Source organism: Schistocerca nitens, chromosome 7 (genome assembly GCF_023898315.1).
Source record: "Schistocerca nitens isolate TAMUIC-IGC-003100 chromosome 7, iqSchNite1.1, whole genome shotgun sequence".
Lineage (NCBI taxonomy): Eukaryota > Metazoa > Arthropoda > Insecta > Orthoptera > Acrididae > Schistocerca > Schistocerca nitens.
The window spans coordinates 46,542,876-46,557,103 of NC_064620.1; positions in this window are offsets into that span (position 1 = coordinate 46,542,876).

The window sequence follows — 14,228 nt, forward strand, 5'->3', positions numbered from 1 at the left end:
CGAAATGTGTCGGGCCGACGCAACACTGAACGGAAGTCGTATTGGCGACCCTAAATTCAGCGGCGGGAGGGGGGAGGAAAACAAAGAAAAGGGAGTGACGAAGAGCATCGAGGCAAACATCATCTAACTGAAGAGAACAACTGGCAGGAATTTCGAAAATACTGGATATATCTCCCGGATGGAGTACCTGTTCGGTTCTAGGCGCTTCAGTCAGGAACCACGTGGCTGGTACGGTTGCAGGTTCGAATCCTGCCTCGGGCATGGATGTGTGTGATGCCTTAGGTTAGTTGGATTTAGGTAGTTCTAATTCTAGAGGACTGATGATGTTAGATGTTAAGTCCCATAGTGCTCAGAGCCATTTGAACCATTTAAACCCAGTTAGTTTTTTTCAGAGAGTACTACGGCATCGGCGCCTTACTTAGGTTGTACTTATTGCGGTTCTCTCACCCAACGCAAAGTCCCAAGAGACTGGAAAGAAGCACAGGTGAATCTTGTGTATAAGAGGGCAAAAGAACGGACCCGCAAAATTGCAGACCAATATCCCTAACAATGGTATTCTGTAGAATCATTAAATATATTCTCAATTCGAATATAATAAATTTTCTGGAGGCCGAGAAGCTTATGTCCACGAATCAGCATGGCTTTAGAAAACATCGCCCTTGAGAAACTCAGCTTGCCATTTTCTCATACACTCCTGGAAATGGAAAAAAGAACACATTGACACCGGTGTGTCAGACCCACCATACTTGCTCCGGACACTGCGAGAGGGCTGTACAAGCAATGATCACACGCACGGCACAGCGGACACACCAGGAACTGCGGTGTTGGCCGTCGAATGGCGCTAGCTGCACAGCATTTGTGCACCGCCGCCGTCAGTGTCCGCCAGTTTTCCGTGGCATACGGAGCTCCATCGCAGTCTTTAACACTGGTAGCATGCCGCGACAGTGTGGACGTGAACCGTATGTGCAGTTGACGGACTTTGAGCGAGGGCGTATAGTGGGCATGCGGGAGGCCGGGTGGACGTACCACCGAATTGCTCAACACGTGGGGCGTGAGGTCTCCACAGTACATCGATGTTGTCGCCAGTGGTCAGCGGAAGGTGCACGTGCCCGTCGACCTGGGACCGGACCGCAGCGACGCACGGATGCACGCCAAGACCGTAGGATCCTACGCAGTGCCGTAGGGGACCGCACCGCCACTTCCCAGCAAATTAGGGACACTGTTGCTCCTGGGGTATCGGCGAGGATCATTCGCAACCGTCTCCATGAAGCTGGGCTACGGTCCCGCACACCGTTAGGCCGTCTTCCGCTCACGCCCCAACATCGTGCAGCCCGCCTCCAGTGGTGTCGCGACAGGCGTGAATGGAGGGACGAATGGAGACGTGTCGTCTTCAGCGATGAGAGTCGCTTCTGCCTTGGTGCCAATGATGGTCATATGCGTGTTTGGCGCCGTGCAGGTGAGTGCCACAATCAGGACTGCATACGACCGAGGCACACAGGGCCAACACCCGGCATCATGGTGTGGGGAGCGATCTCCTACACTGGCCGTACACCACTGGTGATCGTCGAGGGGACACTGAATAGTGCACGGTACATCCAAACCATCATCGAACCCATCATTCTACCATTCCTAGACCGGCAAGGGAACTTGCTGTTCCAACAGGACAATGCACGTCCGCATGTATCCCGTGCCACCCAACGTGCTCTAGAAGGTGTAAGTCAACTACCCTGGCCAGCAAGATCTCCGGATCTGTCCCCCATTGAGCATGTTTGGGACTGGATGAAGCGTCGTCTCACGCGGTCTGCACGTCCAGCACGAACGCTGGTCGAACTGAGGCGCCAGGTGGAAATGGCATGGCAAGCCGTTCCACAGGACTACATCCAGCATCTCTACGATCGTCTCCATGGGAGAATAGCAGCCTGCATTGCTGCGAAAGGTGGATATACACTGTACTAGTGCCGCCATTGTGCATGCTCTGTTGCCTGTGTCTATGTGCCTGTGGTTCTGTCCGTGTGATCATGTGATGTATCTGACCCCAGGAATGTGTCAATAAAGTTTCCCCTTCCTGGGACAATGAATTCACAGTGTTCTTATTTCAATTTCCAGGAGTGTAGTATACTGTAGGCGTCCCGGTCGCCTACGTGGACTGGAGGCCGAGCGGTGACCTCTCCAGTTGTCAGGATGCTAGGAAATGACTGTGGACGCGTCAGAAACGCCAAAGAAACATTATTAATTCATGACACCTTTATTCCTGCCGAGTACAATGTGGCCCGCGTAACACAGGCTGGCTGAGCTTGGTGATATCAACGACCGTCGCCGAGTCTTTGCTGACTCGGAGCGATGACACCATCTCCGGGCCGCACCAGTCTTGCTAGCACAGCGCCGCGTGTTGTGACGTAGCTGGTGGAATGCCCTTATTCTGGCCGCGCGTGGCTGGCGGCGCTCGGCTGGCCGGCCGGCTCGGCGGATAGCAGGCCGCTGCGCGTAGGAGGCTCCGGGTTGGAGTCCCGGCGCTATCGGCACGAGAGGCGTTCTCGTAGTGCGGAGTGTACACTCTACCCCCCCCTCCCCCCCACCGTCTTTTTCCCTGCTACTCCTTGTGGCTCGTCTGCGGTGGACGAGCGGAACGGGCTGCAGTCCCCCAGCGTCGTCGGCTCACCCGGTTGTGACGGCGGATGCACAGGGCCTAGGCCCCGCACGATCTCGACGACGGCTCACTGGTGTGGTCAGCATTGGCGGCGAGCGAGTCTGCCGCGATGTGTGCTAATCCTGCGTCGATGATTGACAGCAGCAGCAGAGAGAACCAGAGCTGGTACTGCCCCCTCACGTCTGCTGCTGGATGGGCCGCCCTTACTGCAACATCTCCTTAATAAAGATTCACATGTCGATCACCGAGCTGAGCGCTACGCAGCGACCCAGTACACATCTAACTGCAAGTCTAACTGCGAGTGCCTTGTTGCTATCAAAGCTGGCGTATTTAAAGGAAGCACGAGCGACGTCCTGACGTCATGCTCGTTTGTAATGAACGCATTCGTTGCACTTATACTGCTGATTTATCTGTCATACTCTCCCCTTAGGTGTTCTTGTGACAGAGTTACATGTTGTTACGGCAGACTTACGCCAAGTTGTGAAATGCAGTACAGCTGACGCTATACCTCTGTCTTACACTCTACGGAAGTCTCCGTCTAACACAAACCCGTGTGCTAAGCATTCTCTCTCGCCAGTTGTGTGTAACCAGGCCATTGCCCTTGTGTGACAATCCTCTTACATGTGCAATCCCCTTAGCTCTTGGCTAACCTACTGCCTCTGGCTCTTGGCATAGGCAACAAAACTTTGACAATATTCCGTGTTTCCAACTCTTTACTATTCCGCGACACTACAATACTACGAACTATGGATGAAGGGCAACAGGCAGATTCTGAATTCATAGATTTTCGGAAAGCATCTGACACGGTGTCCCACAGCAAACTCTTAAAAAAGGTACGAGCAATGGAACAGGTTCACAGGTACGTGAGTGGCTCGAATTCTTCTTAAGTTGTCCTCGATGGCGAGTGTTCAATCAGAACCAAGTGTACTGTCAGGGGGGTCCCAGGAAAGTGTGATAGGACCGATATGATGCTCTGTATACATAAATGATTTGGCGGGCCTCGTGGACAGCAATCTGCGGTCGTTTGCTGGCGATGCTGTGATGTACGGTGAGGTGCTCCAGTTGAGCGACTGAAGGATGATACAAGATGACTTAGAGAAAATTTATAGTTGCTGTGACGAATGGTAGCTACCTTGAATTGCGGAAAAATGTAAGTTAATGCGGACGAGTAGGAAAAACAAACCCGTAATCAGAATGAGATTTTCACTCTGCAGCGGAGTGTGCGCTGATATGAAACTTCCTGGCAGATTAAAACTGTGTGCCCGACCGAGACTCGAACTCGGGACCTTTGCCTTTCGCGGGCAAGTGCTCTACCAATTGAGCTACCGAAGCACGACTCACGCCCGCTACTCAGAGCTTTACTTCTGCCAGTACCTCGTCTCCTACCTTCCAAACTTTACAGAAGCTCTCCTGCGAACCATGCAGAACTAGCACAGTTTCAATCTGCCAGGAAGTTTCATATCAGCGCACACTCCGGTGCAGAGTGAAAATTTCATTCTGGAAACATCCCCCAGGCTGTGGCTAAGCCATGTCTCCACAATATCCTTTCTTTCAGGAGTGCTAGTTCTGCAAGGTTCGCAGGAGAGCTTCTGTAAAGTTTGGAAGGTAGGAGACGAGGTACTGGCAGAAGTAAAGCTGTGAGTACCGGGCGTGTGTCGTGCTTCGGTAGCTCAGTTGGTAGAGCACTTGCCCACGAAAGGCAAAGGTCCCGAGTTCGAGTCTCGGTCGGGCACACAGTTTTAATCTGCCAGGAAGTTTCATATCAGCGCACACTCCGCTGTAGAGTGAATATCTCATTCTGGAAACATCCCCCAGGCTGTGGCTAAGCCATGTCTCCACAATATCCTTTCTTTCAGGAGTGCTAGTTCTGCATGGTTCGCAGGAGAGCTTCTGTAAAGTTTGGAATGTAGGAGACGAGATACTGGCAGAAGTAAAGCTGTGAGTACCGGGCGTGAGTCGTGCTTCGGTAGCTCAGATGGTAGAGCACTTGCCCACGAAAGGCAAAGGTCCCGAGTTCGAGTCTCGGTCGGGCACACAGTTTTAATCTGCCAGGAAGTTTCAAACCCGTAATGTTCGGCTAAAGCATTAGTAGTGTCCTGCTTGAACAGTCACGATGTTTAGATACCGGAGCGTAACGTTGCAGAACTATACGAAATGGAAAGTCGATTGGCCGAATATGGTTTATTGCGGGAATTCTAGGAATATGTGGTTCCTCTGTAAAGGGGACCGCATATAGGGCTCTAGTGCGTCCTATACCTGAGTACCGATGGTGATGTTTGGTTTGTGGGGCGCTCAACTGCGCGGCCATCAACACGACTACAAAGTCCCAATTTTTACAGGTCCAATTATTATACAATCCACTCTAGCCACTGTTACGAACGATGATGATCACATGATGAGGAAAACACAAACACCAACTCCGCGGGCAGAAAAGATCCCCAACCCGGCCGGAAATCGAACCCGGGACACTGTGATCCAGAGGCAGGAACGCTAGCCACTAGACCAGGAGCTGCGGACTTCTTGAGCACTGGTCGAGTATTTGGGATCCGTACCAGGTCGGATTAGAGGAAGAGACAGAAGCTACTCAGAGGCGAGCTGCTGGTTTTTTACTGGTGGGTTCAAACAAAACGCAAGTCAAAATATCCACGGGTGTACAGCCGGTCTACAGTGTCCAACGGGCACAATATTTCGGCGATCATACATGTCGCCATCATCAGGTGAACTGACGGACTGAGCTCCTGTGAACGTGCCGGCACGGAGATCCGTACACTATGGCTGCTCAGGGCGAACAGGGTTCGGTCGCGGCGGCGGCCGATTTAAATACCCTCCGCCCGCGGCGCGCTCTCTCCGCCGTCCGCGGCCCGCGCCGCGGTCGCGCGGTGGAACAGATTGCGACGGCGTCTGAGATGACGTCGGTGTGATGGCTCTGTCCGCCGTGGTCGTCACAACTATACATTTGCTCGATTTACTCTTGATTAACCCAGTCGCTGGTTCCCGAGCCTTGCTAAGATTATAGCCACAGTCACGGTTTATGAGGTCGTTATTGGTGCGAATTTCGATGGCCTCTCTAACAACGGTGTCCCAGTATCTCGACGTCTGTACCAGAATCCTCGTGCAGTCATACTCCATAGCGTGATTTTCCGACAAACAATGTTCAGCGACCGCCGACTTGCTCGCATACATCAGTCAAGTGTGCCTCTGGTGTTCACGGCATCGATCCTTGACGGTGCGCATCGTCTGACCAATATACGACTTGCCACATTGACACGGAATCTGGTACAGCCGGCCTTCCTCAAACCGACGTCATCTTTGGCGCTCCCCACCAGTGCACGGGTTTTATTCGGAGGACAAAACACAGTTCCGACCCGGTGTTTCTTCAGAATGCGGGCGATTTTCCCCGAGAGTGCGCCTGTGTATGGAATAAATGCAGTGCCTACCTTCTCCCTCGTGACTTCATCCATCTCAACAGGTTGTGCGCCAAAGATGACCTCGGTTTGAGGAAGGCCGGCGTTTACCAGATTCCGTGTCAATGTGGCAAGTCGTATATTGGTCAGACGATGCGTACCGTCGAGGATCGATGCCGTGAACACCAGAGGCACACTCGACTGATGTATCCGAGCAAGTCGGCGGTCGCTGAATATTGTTTGTCGGAAAATCACGCTGTGGAGTATGACCGCACGAGGATTCTGGTACATACGTCGAGATACTGGGACAGCGTTGTTAGAGAGGCCATCGAATTTCGCACCAATGACGACCTCATAAACCGTGACTGTGGCTATAATCTCAGCAAGGCTTGGGAACCAGCGATCGGGTTGTAAGTAGGCTGTTTAGGTTTTTTTATTGGTAACGCCACCTCTGTATAAAAATCACTGGCTGTGCTGTGTGCAGTCTGTGGCTGCTTTGCATTGTTGTAATACTCGCCATTGTAGTGTTAGGCAGCTAGCTGTGAACAGCGCGTAACGTTGCGCAGTTGGAGGTGAGCCGCCAGCAGTGGTGGATGTGGGGAGAGAGATGGCGGAGTTTTGAAATTTGTCATGAACTGCTATATTTATATATGATGATATCAAGGTAAATACATTGTTTGTTCTCTATTAATATCTTTCATTTGCTAACTATCCCTATCAGTAGTTAGTGCCTTCCATAGTTTGAATCTTTTATTTAGCTGGCAGTAGTGGCGCAGCTGTATTGCAGTAGTGGGAGTAACCAAGATTTTTGTGAGGTAAGTGATTTGTGAGAAGTACAGGTTAATGTTAGTCAGGGCCATTCTCTTGTAGAGATTATTGAAAGTCAGATTGCGTTGCGCTAACAAAATATTGTGTGTCAGTTAAAGGACAGTCGTGCATAATTGTTCAAAGGGGATGTTTCAGGGTTAATCAAGAGTACATCGAGCAAATGTATAGTTGTGACGACCACGGCGGACAGAGCTATCACACCGACGTCATCTCTGACGCCGTCGCCATCTGTTCCACCGCGCGACCGTGGCGCGGGGCGCGGACGGCGGAGTGAGCGCGCCGCGGGCGGAGGGTATTTAAATCGGCCGCCGCCGCGACCGAACCCAGTTCCCCCTGAGCAGCCATAGCGTACGGATCTCCGTGCCGGCACGTTCACAGGAGCTTAGTCCGTCAGTTCACCTGATGATGGCGACATGTATGATCGCCGAAATATTGTGCCCGTTGGACACTGTAGACCGGCAGTACACCCGTGGATATTTTGATTATCAAATACGCCGGGAGAAACCCAAGAATCACAACACGTAAGTGTTAAGGAGATGCTTCGAGAACTCAAATGGGAATCCCTGGAGGGGAAGCGAAATTCCCTTCGAGGAACACTATTGAGGAAATTGATAGACCCGGCGTCGGAAGCTGACTGCAGAACGATTCTCTTGCCTCCAACATACACTGCGCGTAAGGATCACGAAGATACGAGAAATTAGGGCTCATATGGAGGCATATGGTGGACCTTTTCCTCTCGTTCTGTTTGCGAACAGAACAGGGAAGGAAATGTGTAGTATCGATATCAAAGATGCCATGGCGTAGGTGCAAGTTTGTAGGTTGGCACTACACAGACACCGACGACAGCGCCCTCAAGCCGGCGCTGTGGAGCTCTACGAGCTCCGCTCCAGATTCAGCCCATTTTATCAACAGCAGACGGCCTGGAATCATCGCTTCAACTTCAGAGGGTGTTGGCTTGCTTTGAGACTTTGTACTACTTACGACGGGTCTAAGGCTTCGCTCATCTGTGCAGAGTTATGTAACCATTTATTATCTTGTTTTTGGCCTATAGTAAACATCTATAATTTTACACGCAATACCGACGTGTTTTACCTCACCTGCTACTACTCGCTTCCTTCATTCGGCCAACCATTCAGTTTTCAGACCCACGCGCCGCCTTCCAGGTGGGATACGAAAAAATGCCAAGTAATTGTACGAGATGCCCTCCGCCTCGCACCGTAAGGTTTATCGCGGAGCATCGATGTAGATGTGAATAAATGCGGGATCCGAGATTTTCGTCCAAATTAAGTGAAAATACGGAATTTCCCGGGATCCACGTTAGCCGAGAGCGCTAATGCGCTGCTTCGTGGACTCGGGTAGGCGCGCCGGCCCCGGATCGAATCCGCCCGGCGGATTAACGACGAGAGCCGATGTGCCGGCCAGGCTGGATGTGGTTTTAGGCGGTTTTCCACATCCCGCTAGGTGATTACAGGGCTAGTCCCCATGTTCCGCCTCAGTCACACTGCTCGCAGACATATGAACATATTCGCACTATTCCATGGATTACACTAGACGCAGACAGTTGGGGTACACTAACTCCGTCTTCCGTCCCGAAGGGGGGGGGGGGGTACGGGGTGGTGGCAGGAAGGCCACCCCTTAATCTAACATTGCAAAATCCCATTAACCATGCCGACCCTGCGTACCTGTGGGAAAAAGGCACAAGCAAAAGAAAAGAATAAAAGAAAGACGGAATTTCTCGGGATGTACGGGATAATTGAGAACCCTAGTTCTCTCTGCCTGCGACATTCACGGCATAACGCTCAGCAAACTACATCTACATCTACATGACTACTCTGCAATTCACATTTAAGTGCTTGGCAGAGGGTTCGTCGAACCACAATCATACTATCTCTCTACCATTCCACTCCCGAACAGCGCGCGGGAAAAACGAACACCTGATTTGTCTTATTTTATTTTGATGATCATTTCTACCTATGTAGGTTGGGCTCAAGAAAATATTTTCGCATTCGGAAGAGAAAATTGGTAACTGAAATTTCGTAAATAGATCTCGCCGCGACGAAAAACGTCTTTGCTGTAATGACTTCCATCCCAACTCGCGTATCATATTTGCCACACTCTCTCCCCTACTACGTGATAATACAAAACGAGCTGCCCTTTTTTGCACCCTTTCAATGTCCTCCGTCAATCCCACCTGGTAAGGATCCCACACCGCGCAGCAATATTCTAACAGAGGACGAACGAGTGTAGTGTAAGCTGTCTCTTTAGTGGACTTGTTGCATCTTCTAAGTGTCCTGCCAATGAAACGCAACCTTTGGCTCGCCTTCCCCACAATATTGTCTATGTGGTCTTTCCAAGTGAAGTTGTTCGTAATTTTAACACCCAGGTACTTAGTTGAATCGACAGCCTTGAGAATTGTACTATTTATCGAGTAATCAAATTCCAACGGATTTCTTTGGGAACTCATGTGGATCACCTCACACTTTTCGTTATTTAGCGTCAACTGCCACCTGCCACACCATACAGCAATCTTTTCGAAATCGCTTTGCAACTGATACTGGTCTTCGGATGACCTTACTAGACGGTAAATTACAGCATCATCTGCGAACAACCTAAGAGAACTGCTCAGATTGTCACCCAGGTCATTTATACAGATCAGGAACAGCAGAGGTCCCAGGACGCTTCCCTGGGGAACACCTGATATCACTTCAGTTTTACTCGATGATTTGCCGTCTATTACTACGAACTGCGACCTTCCTGACAGGAAATCACGAATCCAGTCGCACAACTGAGACGATACTCCACAGGCCCGCAGCTTGATTAGAAGTCGCTTGTGAGGAACGGTGTCAAAAGCTTTCCGGAAATCTAGAAATACGCAATCAACTTGAGATCGCCTGTCGATAGCGGCCATTACTTCGTGCGAATAAAGAGCTAGCTGCGTTGCACAAGAACGATGTTTTCTGAAACCATGCTGATTACGTATCACACTCGATGGCTGTTGGAGAACGCGTGATGTAGGTGAGCAGAATCCGCCTAAACCAGGGCTTAACAAATGGCCGGTTTTGAGCGCGAGTACTCGCGTCTGCTCAAGCACGTGCTCGCGAGCAGGTGCAAGGTCGCTGAGTAGGGAGGGAGGGGAGTGAGGGGAAATGCGCGCGCACGTTTGAATGTGATCTCGCGTTCTTAGCAGATTTAACTAGCCATCTGCATGCTTCGAACATTTTACTACAATGTAAAGATCTGCTAATTACTCATTTCATAGATCGAATACGAGATTTTAAAATGAAATTGACACTTTGGGTGAGTCAGCTGGAAACAGGAAACCTAGCTCATTTTCCTAAATTATCATCCATGCAAGATGTTCACAAAGACTGTGAACGTTATTCACATAGTTTAGTTGATCAGCGCTTTCAAGATCTGACAGCACTAGACAGTGATTTTGATCTGTTCTCTCCATATTCAGCGAATATTTAAGAGATTCGTCCTGAGTTGCAGCAAGAAATTATTGACCTGCAGTGTGACAGAGAGTACAGAGACAAATTTCAGAACGAGAAAAACATTTTGGAATTCTACAGACACTTCCCTCGGGATAGATTTCCTCGTTTGCACAAACTGGCGGCTGCAATAATATCAATGTTCGGTTCCACGTATGTTTGTGAAGAACTGTTCTCTGCAATAAAATGGAAATGAAATGTAACAAGACGCGCCTGAGAAACGCGTTGTCTGATCGAAATTTAAACTGCACGCTGCGCCTAAAATGCACAAGAACAATTACTCCGAACATAGACGCAATTGTAAAGGGCAAAAAGTACAAGATAACCGAGAATCCCACACTTCAGTGACACCTTTTATTGTGTAACAGTTCACAAATTAATGCGAATGTAGAGGCATACACTAAGCTAATAAAATTATGTGGCATGTGTACATTCTCCTTTATTTGTTTCATTTGTCGCAGTAATAATTCGTGAGTGATATCCCTGCAGGTGGCCGCGGATTTACATTGACTGGCGGCAGCTGTTGTGTGCCCCACGTGACTCTCCCCACTCTCCGCTCTGGTCCGGTAGCGGGAGTAGCGTGCTCGCGCTGCTCCGTGCTCGCGCCTTGCTGCTCACAGCTTGCTCCGCGAGCACGTATGTTGTGAAGCCCTGGCCTAAACTCTGCCGCCATCGTTCGTGGCTGCAACTACAGCTTCGTAGTATGTGCACCTCTAGCTATTGTCGTACCCGCAACAATGGCCTTGTTCGTACCCTTGTTTTAGCTACTAAACTTACGAGCCTCGTTGTCGACACTTGCCTGTGAGGCGCTCGCCATTAGGTTGTAGCGTTAGAAGACAACGCCGCCGAGGAAGCTATTGCGGCCGCTGTTTACCGGCCACCCGGCAAGAACGCCGGCGCCGCGAGCAGACGGTGTCTGCGCGCCGCTAATCGCCGCCGCGGCTGCTGGCTAGCGCGAAACAAGGCGCGGCTTCTTGCGGGCTCCCAGCTGCCGCCGCCGCCGCGCCGCTGTCGTCGCCGCGAGCAAGAAGGCGTAAGAAAGGCTATTAGCCGGCGCCGAGCAGAGCGGGCGGCGCGCAAGAAGCCGCCAAATATCGGCGCAATTTGCCCGATAAATCAGCGCCGCATCCATTGTCCCGAGCGCACCATTCTGCGCCTGCCGAGGGCTCTCTCGAGACTGCCCCTTATTGCTGTATTCGCCGCGGCGGGCGCCTTGAGAAGCCCAGAGGTCAGAGGAGGCTTAATGCTGCAGAGCATCTGGTGGCGAAACTATGCAGTAACACTGCCCATAGTGTGTTGATATGGATGTAATAAAATGTTGCGGTGTAACACCAATTTTGGACAGGGGGAGAAGGGATCAGCATGGCTTCTAACGCTCTCCACTCCCCTGTCGAGTGGGGCTCAACATTGCAAATTTTATTTTCCGCTCCGATGTCCATCCTCATTCGACACGATTATTTGTAGCTCTAACATGCTTCATGTCGATTCTGACTGTACTCCGCATCAATGCTACATAGTGCCGCCATCTACAGGGTTATTACAAATGATTGAAGCGATTTCGCAGCTCTACAATAACATTATTATTTGAGATATTTTCACAATGCTTTGCACACACTTACAAAAACTCAAAAAGTTTTTTTTAGGTATTCACAAACGTTCGATATGTGCCCCTTTAGTGATTCGGCAGACATCAAGCCGATAATCAAGTTCTTCCCACACTCGGCGCAGCATGTCCCCATCAATGAGTTCGAAAGCATCGTTGATGCGAGCTCGCAGTTCTGGCACATTTCTTGGTAGAGGAGGTTTAAACACTGAATCTTTCACATAACCCCACAGAAAGAAATCGCATGGGGTTAAGTCGGGAGAGCGTGGAGGCCATGACATGAATTGCTGATCATGATCTCCACCATTACCGATCCATCGGTTTTCCAATCTCCTGTTTAAGAAATGCCGAACATCATGATGGAAGTGCGGTGGAGCACCATCCTGTTAAAAGATGAAGTCGGCGCTGTAGGTCTCCAGTTGTGGCATGAGCCAATTTTCCAGCATGTCCGCGGGCTACGCGTAAAACTTACACGCACGCGTTCAACCGTTTCTTCGGTCACTGCAGACCGACCCGTTGATTTCCCCTTATAGAGGCATCCAGAAGCTTTAAACTGCGCATACCATCGCCGATTTGAGTTAGCAGTTGGTGGATCTTTGTTGAACTTCGTCCTGAAGTGTCGTTGCACTGTTATGACTGACTGATGTGAGTGCATTTCAAGCACGACATATGCTTTCTCGGCTCCTGTCGCCATTTTGTCTCACTGCGCTCTCGAGCGGTCTGGTGGTAGAAACCTGAAGTGCGGCTTCAGCCGAACAAAACTTTATGAGTTTTTCTACGTATCTGTAGTGTGTCGTGACCATATGTCAATGAATGGAGCTACAGTGAATTTATGAAATCGCTTCAATCATTTGTAATAGCCCTGTATATAAAGAAAGGAAAGGAGGTACTTCTTTTTTGGGTAGTTCAGTTCAATGTGTTTAAGAATTATTTCAGTCCTATACAATGTGCAGTACAGAATTCGATGAACCACGCACTAACCTTACGCCACACATACAAACTAATAAGTCGAGAATAAAAATAGCTATCACTTTAGGGCAAACTCTAAATAGAACTTTGATATGTTAGCTACATTTCAAAGCAAATAATGTATGACATAACGTAAACCAAAGGTAAACTACTAGTAACATGAAAATTCCCCATAAGCACATGCAATGGCTTACTTTATTTCAAAGATGAACCATAAACATAACGAATTACGAAAAGATTGTCAGTTCATTATCAAGCTAACATATTTGACTATGAGATGTTTAAAGTGTCAGTCTTTTTTTAGTGAATAGTTTCCTTAAAATCGGATGAGAAGTGTTTCTGAGAGGCCATCACTTTTGCGCTAGCGAAGTTCCTATTGTAAAAATATCGCACCAAGAAAAGATTTTACTGTCATGTTTCTGTAAATATATTTGAATGAAAGCGCATTTTTTATTTTAATATACGCCCTAATTCTTGGTCAATGGCTTCATTGTTTCCACAAGGAGATCCGCGCAATTCGCTGTGGCGTGCTGCCGTCCAGGGAGCTGCTATTTAAATAAGAGCGCGCGATGCCGCCTTGTGCCTGCTTTACGGAGTGCAAAGGGCTAAACAAAGGATGGGGCCCTTCCACGTCCACGCCAACGTAGTGACCAAACCAAAAGTTCTACTGTCTCCTCCGTATAACATGTTAGTTTTTGAATCAGTAGTCACAGGATGCGGGCTGTCATATCAGTGCGTCTGGGTATGATCACTCATTAACATGGTCCATCAGGAGATAGAAAGTGGACGAAAGCGATCGAAGGGTAGCGGTTGTAAGGACAGAGGAGAAAAAGTGGCAAGGCAAGCGCCAGGGGAAAAAAACCTCTGCGACAGTAGGACGGGTAGTAAGGGCAGTAGCGGCTTACTATCTGCGACAGTGCATGCAAGGTGTGGTTGAGTTAGTTCGAGGTATCGTGAATCGTTACCTTTGTCGTTGCGGAAGCTCGCTGTGGGGCTTGCTGCAGTTTCTGCGTCCCTGCAACAGTTCAGGGTCGTCATACATTAGGGGGCGATCGGTCATAGATCGGCTCACAGACAGAGTAGGGGGTGTGTGTGGCTGGTTTGCGTGTGTACAGTGTGGTTTCCCTGCGGTTGCCTGTTTTTCGGTGGGTCGAACATCTGGTGCTACCAGTAGTAACTGTGTTGCAGGGGCTCGCCAGTACTGTCGTGTTAGCGTGCTATGGACCATAGATGTTTAGTTCCTTGCCAATAGTGTCTTTGGTCTATTATGTTTGCGTCTATGGTTG